General features: G+C 38.2%; 1 long non-coding RNA gene across 1 annotated transcript in view; it reads left to right on the top strand.

Annotated features, from left to right (window-relative positions):
• The window catches only part of LOC127439610 (uncharacterized), a 33,389-nt gene extending 19,443 nt beyond the window's left edge, over window positions 1-13,946 (top strand). The window contains exon 4 of the long non-coding RNA XR_007896998.1: window positions 11,148-13,946. This is a non-coding gene — a long non-coding RNA (uncharacterized LOC127439610). The remainder of the gene's footprint in view (window positions 1-11,147) is intronic.
• Window positions 13,947-14,248: the final 302 nt, after the last annotated feature.

The following is a 14,248-nucleotide window of genomic DNA, read 5'->3' as shown; positions in this document are numbered from 1 at the left end:
TTTACACATATTTCACCACTCTTTAGTTTTTGTATAATTGAAGTTCAGGAATAATCATACATGTGAAATTATTAATACAATGATATACATTAAGGTTATATAACTTACAAATTGGATGACTCACAACAGTTTATTGGATTTAACCTCTCTTTAAACATTCCCACACCAAAAACAACAACTGATTAATGCTCTTAAAGCAAAGCATGTTTTAAAAAAACTTGGAAAACATTTTAATTTAATGCTTCATCGAAGATGACAAAGAGCAAACAATGAAGCTGAACAAACAACTGTGTAGGTTGAAACCTAACTTTGATAAGCACCTATTTCTTCACCATTACACCTCACTTGCATATTCTGGCCAAATTGGATACAATTAAATCAGATCTTGCAGACCTCTAAGCTTAGTTGTAACGTTGGTGTCCAAGGAGTGGAAGAGACAAGACGCAGGAGTAGAATCTTTCAAAACTTTAATTATAATCGCTGCAGTGGAACAAACACTGGAGTGGAACAAACACTAAACATTACAAACTAACTACACACCATGACACTTCATAAACTCAACACAACACTTCAAGGGCTGACAAATGACTGAACAAAACTAGAGGGTATTTATACACAGAAAATTAATGAGGGAATGGAAGGCAGGTGAGGATGACGATGAACAGATGGAAGTGATTAGGGCAGTGAATTCTGGGAAATGTAGTGCAGGGGAAAACTTCAAAATAAGAGCCCTTGAAGAAAATGAGGGAGACAGACTGTGACATTAGTAGTAGTCAATCTCCTTCCACACAGATACTTCTGAATTTTCCTGACAGAATTATTTTATTTCAAGTTGTATTGGGAGAGAGTTCTTTGTCTCCAAGCTATTACTAAATCATGCAGGCTTGTCTGTCAAACTGTTACTTAGCAATGTGAATTGTTAAGCGGTTCCCTTAAGGACAAGTAATCTTCAATAATTATTTATTGTTGTTTGGATGTTTGTTAGTGCTTTTCAATTAAAAGGGAAAGTTGTTTTACCATTTCAGTGAGAACAGTAAGATGCCACCGTGGTTTGGGGCCCAACACGAAGCAGATTATATTGAATGAGAAATATGCTGAAGGATATTTATACTGTCTCTTCACCTTGCCCTAAACCTTAGCAAAAGATCATCGTTATTAACTTTATGACACACCATGTAATTGTTGAGCATCCCTCATAGCTGTTTTGTAATTAAATCAATATTCCTATCTCTATACTGCACTGCACTTATTTTCATTACCGCACTGACCTTTTTTTATTGATTGTTAAACTGTTTACCGCCACAAGCAACAAATATGTCTCCACCATAAGAACAAACACTGGCACTTAAACAAGATTTTTAACAAGAAAATGTCAAAGAGTTTGAAAATGGGAATACAATATGAGTTGAGTGTGCACAAATCTCTGAGAATGCCCTAATGGAAAAGGTAACGATCTTCCAAGCCAAAGGACTGCTAAACAATTAATACATTATCAAAGTGGATGTGTGGTGCAATGGGTATGCCAGGACATTATAGTAAATGCATATGAATTATCTTCAACAAGCTGTTGTTTTTTCAAAAATATTTTTTTTAATTAAAACTTCCCCATTACAAGTTTATTTTTCAATTCCTCTGATTGACTGTTCCTTTTAGGGTAATTAAGAAACATTTAATGTTAGTATATATATATATATATATATATATATATATATAGAGATTAGGCATGCAATGATACACAAATTTCACTATACGATACGGTTTAAAAAGACAACGCCCACATATGTTTCGCTCAAGCATTTTCAAGGATTTAACATAAATGTCTTTCAAATCATAAATGACACAACAGTGTCTGACATTAGAAACAAATAGTAGAGCTCTATAATAAAGTAACTTAAACAGTACTGCATTTATTTTGTTTGATTGTAATGAGAAAAACTCATATGAACTTTCAATTTTCATGATTTTCTTGAGAAAAATACTCAATTGTTTCAAAGCAGCTTTATAGAAAATCATGCCTTAATGTCTTAAAGCCCCCAGAGAGCAAGCTTAAGTGACGAAAAAAAACTAGAGAGGAACCTGACCTCTGGTTTTACAATATATGTAATATAATATCCAATATTATTTAGTGGCTTGAGCAAAAACCAATCGGCACATGTATTTGGCAAGATGGCAATAAATAAACAATCAACTTGAAGAAACAAACAACTTAGTAGGTTTGATACCCGACTGTGATAACTGCCTATTTCTATTCCCCATAAATCATTTTCACATATCACAGAGGATTGTAAGACCCAAGTGTTCCAGAGGAGAGGGAGAGAGTATACATTTGTTTTTTTCTCATGTTCTTTTTCAGGTAGCTGCACTAAATAAATGATTGGCCTACTCTTATCTGACAGTTCAGTCTGTCAGCTGAATTTGCTGGGGTGGAGCCAATTGGTTTGAGCCTCAGAACATGACGCCATGATATCTTCACAAAGGTACATTGGAGCTAGCTCAGATTCTGCCTCTGCTATGACAAGATTAGACCCCCGTCCCTCTGCTTGCACCTGTGGATCTAGCTCACCTATTGTGAGAGTGATGACGAGGCTCTGTATGCATAATGTTCTGGTCAGTGTGATTTGAAGGCTTTGCATGGATTTGTGTTTGACTCTTATGAGCTCCTTAACATGCATTCTGCTTTCTAAATAAGTATTGTCCTTTGATTAGTTTTTAAACCTTTTTAACAACTTAATTTCAGAATTATATTTCTGAATCTTTTCTGGTAGATTTGTGACCAGTCAGAATGAGGCTCACACCATAGATCAGTATGTGGTAAAATTATTTGTTATTGTAGGCTATTAGCTATAGAATCTTCAAATATTTGTTTGCCATTATTATCCTTTGTTTAAGTGCCAGGCTAAGGCAGTTCCCTAACATATTATCTTCCTCTCACCCTGCTACTGACCCCTGTAGGTAGCATCATGACCTCACACCACCAGGAAGAATTTTGTGCTGAAATAGCTCTGTTAACACAGTGCATGTCACACTCTGACAAATGCATTTATCTGCTCTGCAGCAGTGCTCATTTTTCACGGCTTTGCTAATTAGAACACAAAGGGCATCCATGTCTGCCGCACTGGACACTCTATCAATACAAACTCGCAGCTCATGCCGGTGTAAGGATGCTGACAGAACTCTAGGTAAAAAGGTTATCACGCTCCAGTTTTAGCTCACCGTCCCAAAACAGTGTAGCCCTCCAAAGAGTAAAAGATTAATTATTTTAGATATGCTTTTTAAATGACATTTTAATGTGGGTTTGCAGGTTTTCTTCTGCACTTCATGTGTTAAAATGCATGAAGAAATGCATTGAAATGCAGTGTTACCTTGCAGTTCTGTCATTTTAATATCTCGTGAAACTACTTGAGATAAAAAAAAAAAAAAAAAAGGCGTTGTACAAATAAACATATTATTTCTAATGGGTTGTTTCACAGGTAATCTCAATGCATCAAATGGGGAGGGCTTGTTTGGTTTGTGGAATATGACCTTCAACAATACAGGCATCTGTAGACTTGTGACCAGTCAGACTGCATGGCTCATTGATAAGATGATGCAATTTCAGAGTCTTGTGATAAGTGCAATTTCTGAGGCTTGTGATAAGTGATTTTCATTAAGGGCCCTACAGGTCAATTATGTTTTGAGTCACAACCAGGAGGGGGAGAAAAGCTTTTAACGATGCTGGGCCATTAGAAGGAAACTGATCCATGGCACCCTGCAGCATTTCTCCTCTGCTGGCCATTTCCCATATCCTCAAATTCATCTAATGGTTAATCTTTCAGAGTCAATGAGAGCAAGTTTTCCCCCTGCAATTAAATTCTCAATGTCTTTGTTTGCTTAAAATGCTTCAGTGAGGACCACTATGGGAAATGCCTATGTGGAGCTTTTACCCACATTTCTGCATAGAGATAAATATGTGTTGATGATGAAAATCTTACTTGAATCACAGGATTTGGAGCCATATCGGGATTAACTTGAACCGATGTCCTGCTGATGAAACATTCCCAAACACAGCCAACCCAGCGGCTGAGGATTGTAATGCATTAGATTTGTGTTATGGGAAATGTGTTTCCATCATATTAACAAGGTTAGGGTTAGGGTTAAGGTCACTCCACCCAGAAAAATTGAAATACCATATTGACTCATTGACTGAAATAACTGTAATGCTGACTAGCAGAGGTGGAAAGTAACGAATTACAACTACTCTCATTACAGAACTTGAGTAAATTTTTCACATTTTCTACATTTTTTAAGTATAAATAAATAATAGTACTTTTACTTGCGTTGATTAACAATGAAGTATTCAACTTCACTACAGTTATTTTTCACCATAATTGCAAAGTACAAAAAAAAAAATAAATAAATAAAAATACATCATATTTCTGAATTTTTGGGAAGAAGAAAGTTATAAGCGCTAAATCTGTTTATAAACTAAAATGTGCTGTGCGCGGCACAATGGAAGCCCGCAGGGCACAGCATCATGAGAACAGCAGCTTGCATAAACTACTGCCGGTGTCTTCTAGGGATGGGCATTTTGGTCATAGGCTGTTATAAAATAATCTGTAACAAAATGTACAAAAGATTGCATAATCAAAATATAATGCATCATATTTTGTCATTATGCGGGGATTCGCTGCCCAACTGAAAGAATGTGTACAACGCGCATCTGTTGTTCCTTAAGGTTACCGTAATAATTTTAGTAAGCATGCACCGGTTTTTTAGAGACTGTCTGAACCGTATAATTTCAAATCGCAGCTGATTTAACAGGAGATGCTATAACCATCGCGTTTTTAATGGGGCTTTCACACTGGCAGTTTAGTCCGAAACAGAGCACGGTTCGCACTAAAAGATGGTAATGTAAAAGCTCTTTTGCGGACCGGGGAGCGGACCAAAGTACCGAACCCGAGACTACCTGTTGGAGGTGGTCTGAGTTCGGTTGCACTGGAACTGTGGCACGATTCACATGAATGAGAAAGCAACCTGTACTCGGGTCCGCACTTGTTCGCACGAAAAGATGGTAATGTAAAAGCTCTTTTGCGGACCGGGGAGCGGACCAAAGTACCGAACCCGAGACTACCTGTTGGAGGTGGTCTGAGTTCGGTTGCACTGGAACTGTGGCACGGTTCACATGAGTGAGAAAGCAACCTGTACTCGGGTCCGCACTTGTTCAGGAAGTAAAATGTCTTGCGCATGCGTTTTGGACGATTTAAGCATGATGACATCATCAGTTGCGCAAAAACAAACACACACGTGCATTATGAGTGGCAGGGAAATGTTGCAGGACCCATAAAAGGTGAGGTGCCTTTTATATGTGAATGAGTGAGCTTGTCCTTGACCAGCTGTGTCCTCAAAAAAGATTGTTTGTGAGCATCAGATATAGTCTCCTTCCCCTGGACATGTACAGCTGCTGAATTACAGCATGTGAAGCACAGAGGCACAAGTGTCCTTCACTCTGGTGTGCATAATGACACAAAATTAATAACAAACACAAAAATACAGCGACCCGCATTGTGCTTTCCATCATGTGCATATTTGTGATGACGCAAGTTGATGATGGAAAAGCACCGGGGTTCGACAGAATCATGAGTCTGAAACCAGACCAATGCTGTGGGGGGCACATTGAACAATCGCGCTTGGATTCGGACCGCAGCCCAGTGTGAAAACCACCTAATATGCGTGTTAAAGGAATTGTTCACCAAAAAATGAAAATTTGCTGATAATTTACTCGCCCTCAGGCCATCCAAGATGTATCCGAGTTTCTTTCTTCATCAAAACAGAATTTAAGATTTCGTTTCAGGCCTGCTCCTTTAAACAATGCAAGTGAATGTACTCCATTTTTTGACGGTCCAAAATGCATATTTAGGGTGCATCAAAATAATCCACATGAACATTCATTAGAAATGAACTTGAGCAAGAGTAAAATGTACGCACTATTAAACCTACACTTAAAAGTACATTTTCTCCAAACATGTACTCAAGTAAATGTAATGGGGTAAATGTACAATAATTTCCCCTCCGCACTCAAAGCGTTCTTTAATCACTCCACTCCAACTCCACTCCGGGTTGTCCATTTCCTGCTCCTCGCTCCTGGATTAGAGAACACCCACTCCGTGTTCGTTCCATGGCAAAATTAGTGCCTAACTACCTCTCTACTGTAAAGTTATTTCAGTATGCTTTTAAATATCAAAACCTTCTATGCAGAAGATGTATTAAATGAAAATAAATGCACAATACCAGAAGAAAAGCTACAATGTGCTTTATTGGAACACTAACATTAGCCCAAAACTAAATTAAATTACTTTTATAGCTTACTTTTTAAACATGTCTGCAACATTCTCTGGATTTAATAAATTAAATAAATTACTAGACAAAAATGTTTTTTAATTAAAAATATAAATTACCAAACGGAAAAAAAAATGACGAGAACGAAAACAAAGCATTAAATCAAATTAATAAGTAAAAATAAATAAATAAATAAAAAAACATTATTAGGCCTATTGCCTAGTTATTGCCTATTATTTTCTATTATTGCACTTCTTTTAATTAACCTTGCCTTATATCAAAACTATATGTCTAATGCAGAGTTCACGTTTAGAAATACTAGCTTTTTAAATTTTTAAAGATTTTAAATTTACCTCTCTGTTCGCGTTTGCTGAGCTTCTTCATCTGCAAATGTATAATGCATAAATTAGCCTACAGCACTACAATAAATTTAGATGGCAACTGATCAAAGTCAAACTAACATATTAATATATTGATTTTTTCAGTTGGTGTTTTAGGTCGTTAAAAGTTCAGTTCTATTTAATGCGGGACATAATAGCCTACAGTTAAGATTGCGATGCGTTCGATTAGAATGATGATATGATTATTCAAAATATTTAATAGGAGAGAGAGAGAGAGATATGGCCTATTTATGTATTACTGACCTTTAGATTTTCTCTCCACATGTGAACAGATTATCATCGTTTCTGGACACTTCTTTTAGGATTTCACAACAAACTTTTGATCATGGCAGTTACCTCCCCACTCGTGTTCTCCTTCACCAACCAATCATTAATTTTCAATATATGCCAGCTGATGTCGGAATAAAGAGATGAGACACAAGCATGTAGTTAACTCAAGCTTTACCACAAGCTTACCTCAATAATAGAGAGTGTGAACAGAATACAGAGAGTGAAAGTGAAAGTAAAATTTGCGCGGGACGTCGAATATTACAGAGTGCCGCAAGATTTTTTTATCACATTTTTATGGTTATATCAGAAATTCCATCTTTCCTTCATGCCAGTAGTGTTTAACACTGCTTAACCAGTGGTGAATTATTGCATTATGGGCCTTTAACAGGTGTTGTGTTGTGGTGGAGCATTAATGGAGCACTCTTGAAATGATAGAAAACAATGACGCTCTGATTTTTTAAAAACCCACTCCTCGCTCCAAGTAAAATCATGCCTCTCCACTCCTCGCTCCACTTCTACTCTGCTCCGCTCACATACTCTGCTGCGCGCACGGTATTGTGGGATTTCATAGGCAGCGAAGGATACATCTATACTGCCTTCAAAAATCAATCAGATGAAGGTATCTCAGTAGACAGGATGTGACACAAACATTGGATTCAGACATGCCTTGATCCCTGTGAGGTGACATGTGAGGTGAGATTTCAGAGAATTTCTGCTGATATTGAAGAGATCAGTATAAACACAAAAGACAGTCAGTTATTGGAGGACAGCTCCAAAGAGTTTCTCAACAAACTACACATTGGTGGTACTCCTGAATAGCAGGCAGAGCTAAGTGATTTGTTGATGAAGTACTCTGAAGTTTTTGCTCTCGAGGATGAAGACCTCGGTTTTACAGACAAAGTGCAACATGAGATTCACATGGTGGATGATGTACCGGTGGCCCAGCCTTATAGGCGTATCCCACCCACACAGTATAGGGAAGTCAGAGAACATATCACCAAGCTCCTTAAGAAAGGAGTGACCCAAGAAAGCACTAGTGCTTATGCTTCACCTATCATGCAAGATAGGAAAACTGATGGCAGTCTCAGGCTTTGTGTCGACTACAGGCAGCTGAACGCAGAGACCAAGAGAGATGGGGGCCTGGGTAGCTCAGTAAGTACTGATGCTGACTAACACCCCTGGAGTCATGAGTTCGAATCCAGGGTGTGCTGAGTGACTCCAGCCAGGTCTCCTAAGCAGCCAAATTGGCCTGGTTGCTAGGGAGGGTAGAGTCACATGAGGTAACCTCCTCGTGGTCGCGATTAGGGGTGCTCGCTCTCAATGGGGCACATGGTAAGTTGTGCATGGATCACAGAGAGTAGCATGAGCCTCCACATGTGGAGTCTCTGTGGTGTCATACACAACATGCCACGTGATAAGATGCACGGATTGACGGTCTCAGAAGCGGAGGCAACTGAGACTTGTCCTCCGCCACCCGGATTAAGGTGAGTAACCGCACCACCATGAGGACCTACTAAGTAGTGGGAATTGGGCATTCCAAATTGGGAGAAAAGGGGATACAAAAATAAATAGAAAAGACCAAGCGAGATGCATTTCCTCTGCCTAGGATAGATGAAAGCTTTGATGCACTACAAGGAGCAAAGTTCTTTTCTTCCATTGATTTAGCTAGTGGGTATCGTCAGGTTCCCACGAGCGAGACAGATATAAGTTTGCGTTTACGACTCCATTTGGGATCTTTGAGTATTCGCGGATGCCCTTTGGGGTTTGCAATGGACCTTCAATGTTTCCACATCTTATGCAGGCTTCCATGGGTGATCTAATTTTTCAGATCATTCTATTGTATCTTGATGACATATTAATGTACTCACCCACTTTCCCAGAGCACTTGCAGAGACTGGAAGTAGTCTTTAAAAGACTAAAAGAAACAGGTCTCAAAGTTCTCTACACTGAAAAGTGTAATTTCTTGCAGCAAGAAGTAACTTTCTTAGGTCATCAGATCTCAACTTGAGGTACTGGTACTGATCCAGGTAATTTGAAGTGGCCAAGCAATGGAAAATTCCTAGTACAGTTAAGGAATTACGCTTGTTCTTAGAGTTGTTACTACAGAAAGTTCATTGAGGGTTTTTCTAGAATTGCTGTCCCCCTCCATGATTTAGCAGTTTGGCACCAGAAAGAGAGAGTTTAGTGCTTTGTGGTCATCAGAGTGCCAATCCGTGTTTGAGCTGCTGAAGAAGAAGCTTGCTTCTGCTACTGTGTTAGGGTATGCAGATTTCAATCTTCCTTTTACATTGGAGACTGATGCAAGCAGTGAGGGCCTGGTTTCTGTCTTATACCAGCAGCAGGGTGAGTGTAGGAGAGTCATAGTTTATGCCATTAGGAGACTTCATAAAGCAGAAAGGAATGACAGAAATTACAGTAGCATGAAGCTTGAGCTACTGGCCCTGAAGTGGGCTATCTCTGTAAAATTCTGTGGTTATGTGCTGGGTTCCAATTTTGTGGTTATAACAGACAACAACCCTCTGTGCCATCTAAAAACGGCCAAGCTTGGTGCAATTGATTCTAGATGAATCGCTCAATTAGCCATTCAGCTGCTGATGCCCTCTCTAGGTGGCCATTAGCAGGGGAGCCTGCCACTCCTGAGGATGCAGAATATGTTGACTGTATTGCCATCTGCAATATAATAAACAAAGAAACAGCCTTAGAGCCTGACTTAGTGATGGCTGGTGAAAAGTGCTGTAGGGTTAGACAGATTCGTGCTTTAGAATGTGGAGTAGAGGAAGGCTGTAACCCTCAAGGAAGTACACCTACTCTGCAGGGTTATACAACAGCTGAACTGAAGGATTTTCAATTGAAAGATCCCAATCTCAGTGCTTTCAGAACCTTTTGGGAATGTAAACAAAAGCCCACTACTCATGAGAGATCTGGCCTATCAAAGTCTGCACTGTCACTGATAAAGCAGTGGAAGTGTGTTAGAGAGCTGGATGGCTTGCTTTATCACATTGTTAATGACCAACATTGTGGGGAATGTCAACAGCTGCTCTTAACCTCATGTCCAAGAGAACAGGTCCTTGAAAGTGTTCATGACAGTATGGGACATCAGGGCATTGAGCGCACACTAAACCTGTTGAGGCAACAATGCTTCTGGGTTGGCATGTATAATGATGTGGAGCAGTGGATTAAAAAATGTCAAAGGTGCATCTTAACCAAGATGAAGCCCTTTCTGGCTTCAAGGCCCCTTGAAATAGTGGCAGTAGATTTTACTGTGCTTGAACCTGTCTCTGATGGCTGTGAGAATGTGTTAATTGTGACTGATTGTTTCACAAAGTTCACACAGGTATTTCCAACCAAGGATCAGAGGGCTGATTCCACTGACAAGACCCGTCTGAAAGAGTGGTTCATGAAATATTGTGTGCCTGAATGATTACATTCTGAGCAGGTCAGAAATTTTGAAAGCATTTCTGAGCTATGTAAGATGTATGGTTTAAAGAAAACACGCACCACACCTTATCGACCACAGGGTAACACTTCAACAGAATGCTCCATGATCTATTACGTACAGTTACCCCTGAAAAGATGAAGCAGTAGCCAAAACACCTTCCTGAGTTGGTTTATGCATATAATGTAACACCACATGCAACCACTGGTTACTTACCACATTACTTGCTGTTTGGAATCAACCCGCATCTTGCAGTAGATGCACTGCTAGGTCAAGAGCAAACTGTGGACAGAAAACATGATTGGTTAGTGATTCACCAAGACAGACTGAGAGAAGCTCATGAAAAAGCCAAGGATTATGCTGAACACAAGGCTGCTGAGAGACTTGCCACTTTGAATGACAAGGACTATTGCCCTGTGCTTGATGTGGGTCAGCAGGTATACTTGCATCACAGACCTTTGGGTAGAAATCAAATACAGGATTCATGGGGTCCTACTCTATACAGGGTCATAGATGTGCAGGAGACCATACATACTGTTGAGCCCCTTGAGGCTGGTCTTATAAAGAGAGTCCATAGGGTTTACTTGTGCACTTGTGTTAACTCTGTTCCTGAGCCAGAGGTGACTGAAATTTGTTCCCCCACAGCACCACAATCAAGGGCAGAATCTGTTTCTGAGCAGGTTGAGGTTGTGCATTCTGATCCTGATTTTGTTTTGTTATTACAGGTCACATATCTGCAAGGGACAGAGAATATGAACCCTGTGTCAGCCACTAAAGACCTTATAGGTAAACCTGTACTGATTCCACAGAACATTGAACAACATGGTTCGGTACCAGAGACAGTTGGGTCTAGCAATGACACAGCTCCTAGAGTGTCTGATCCAGAGAGGGTTGAGAATGACACTGGCACAGCTCCTAGATTCTCTGAACCAGAGATGAAAAAGCCTGTAACAGCACCAAGAAGAATTAAGAGAGCCAGTGCTGGCATACACTCAAACCCATTTCATGAGTCAAAATCAGCATGCAGTTTTTCTCTCAGGTGTTAACAAGCCTGGGTAGTGTGTTCTTTACAGAAGCTGTTAAAGAAGTGAAAAATACACATCAAGTCATCGTGGACAATGACTTTTAACAGGGGAGAATGTAGCCAAGTAGAGAAATTTAATGTAGTTTGACTCTAGTCATAAATTGGACGCGGCCCCTTTAAGAACTCCTCGGGCATGCGTGTTGGTTAGAGATGTGAAAACATTTTGCAATAGAGCTCCCGGTTTTGTTCATCCTTGATAATTCTTTGGATAAACATCACATTTCACACAAAATGCTCATAAATTGCATTAAGAATTCAGAAGTCATATGTTAAAACTGAGTGTTTGTAATGGATTATTTTTGAAGGATGCACATGTGATTTCTGGGTATGTTTTTTGTATTTGGTATTAATCATGTCTTATTTAATGAGATATAGCCCAGAGTTTGTTCCAGTTTAGTGAATAAGTGTGATACGTGTTCAATGAGAATTCAATTGTTTAAACTATAATACATGTTCTTAAAGCCTGGTTAAATATGCATAAAATACAGTGTGTGATTTAAGCATGTGTTAAAGGCATAAAATGCTGTGAATGTTATAAGCATGTTTTAAGGTGATGTATGCTGAAGCATATGGATAGACTAATGCCTGTTTGTGTTTTGGCATTAGCCTCTTTCAGTTTCTGTATTTTCTTTATTTTTATTTTTTAAATACAATAAGGCCCCACTGACCGCTGTTTTTTTTTTAATTTTTATTTATTTATTTTTTTTTATTATTAAACAGCTGTCAGATAAAACCCCCTAAAAGAATAGTTTTTAGAAAAGAGAAAAGTGGCAAATTCTTCCTTGCCATTGTTAGATGTCATTGGAACATATTTTAAAGATTAATTTTTTCTATATCCAAATTTTTTCTCCTATCCCAGTTTAATGTATATTGACAACTTTGAACACATCTTATGGTGCCGCCAGTGACGCAGAAATGACACACATCACTTTCACTATGAGTAAAATGTTTTATCCTTACTTACAGCAGACAGTTGTGTGGATCTTTAAAGATTTGAAGACTTTAGACCCAAAACAGCCAGAGAGTTAAGCAGTGGCTAATTGTGTTTGACAGTTTGTGTGAAAAAGCTCCTCCTACGGCAGCTATTAAAGGAATAGTTCACCCAAAAATGAAAATTCTCTCATTATTCACTTACCCTGATGCCATCCCAGATGTGTATGACTGGCTTTCTTCAGCAGAACACAAATTAAGATTTTTAGAAAAATGTTGAAGCTCTGTAGGTCCTTATAATGTAAGTAAACAAGTGCCATCAGGCTGCTGGCCATTTGACGGTCCAAAAGGCATATTTAGGCACCATAAAAGTCATCCACATCTAAAAATCTTAATTTGTGTTCTGCTGAAGAAACAGTCATTCCCATCTACGATGGCATAATGAATAATGAGAGAATTTTCATTTTTGGGCAAACTATTATTTTAAGGGGTGATAAACTTAGACACACAGCACAATGCAGCCAATTAGTGAAATTCAGGTTTTAAACAACAAATCTTTCTCTGAAGAATGAAGGCCTCCAAAGTAATCAGTATCACTGCAATATACTTGAATGGCTTTGGAATTATGGATTGATTGTTGTTTCTGCTAACTGTTACACATAAAGTGTGTTGATTGACATTTTTTTTAAAAGACAACTTGAACTTTAATCATATTTAATATACAGTACAGGCACAGTGCAACTGCTATGAGGAGGCCCTATTACCTAATTTAATTACTTTTAAGATTTTGAAGATTTCTTTAGAAGAGCTACCTCTGAGAAGAACTGCCACTTATTGCAGCTTACAGTAAGTTTGCCCATCAGCCTGTCCATTTCTTAATATCTGACTTGTCACTACTTGACACTGAGCCATGCCAAGAAACCATAATCAAAATCTGCACATCTGAGCCAAAGGAAATTCTGTGACTCGTCTTATCAAAACTGCCTAATAAGAAGTGCAAACACATATGATTTAACTAAAAAGCAGAGGGTGAAAAGGGGAACAGTTATTGTATAGCATCCATTATGGAGACTGACATATGGGCTTCAATTACTTTTTGTGTATTTTAGAAACTGATTATAATGTCTCACCATCTTAAATTAATTAGATGTATTAGCTGATTAGTTAATAGGTACATTGTTTATGATCAAACCTCTGAAAAAAAAAATATCCATCACATTCCCTTTAAATTCAATATACTGTTTAATCTATAATGTGTGACTACAATTAAACAAGTTTAAGGGTATAATTTGAGAATGACACTTGCTCATGCTGATAATTTCATTATATGCTTCTGTGCACTTCCATTACAGCAAATCAACATGGGATTTTACCCTTTCAGAATCTATAATAACTGAAATCTAAAATAAATTATCACTGGTTCGACAATACAAGATTTGTTTAAAAATAAATTATTAAATAGCTTTCATTTCATTCCATTACTAATAAAAAAATACACTGCTCACGAATATAGCTCACTAATTTCTCTTTCTGTAAAAAACAAATACAAATAAAATATATATATATTTGGACATAATTATCCTCACTTTTTTGTTTCCTACATCTTAATGAAATAAATATATAAATAAAAATTCTCAGCATGTTTTGTTTACTCAGTCTTGTGTTATACTCTCTGTCTTTTGCCGTCTTTGTGTCTCCAAGGTTGATTGAAATTGCAGGTCTGAATTTCAAATACTCAAAAAGCAACACATACAGTGAAGCTTACAAACTTTGAGAATATATGCTGACAGCTCACACTGACACTCCACTGCA

This window comes from Myxocyprinus asiaticus, chromosome 4, assembly GCF_019703515.2.
Source record: "Myxocyprinus asiaticus isolate MX2 ecotype Aquarium Trade chromosome 4, UBuf_Myxa_2, whole genome shotgun sequence".
NCBI lineage: Eukaryota > Metazoa > Chordata > Actinopteri > Cypriniformes > Catostomidae > Myxocyprinus > Myxocyprinus asiaticus.
This window is presented reverse-complemented; position numbering and strand designations above follow the sequence as displayed.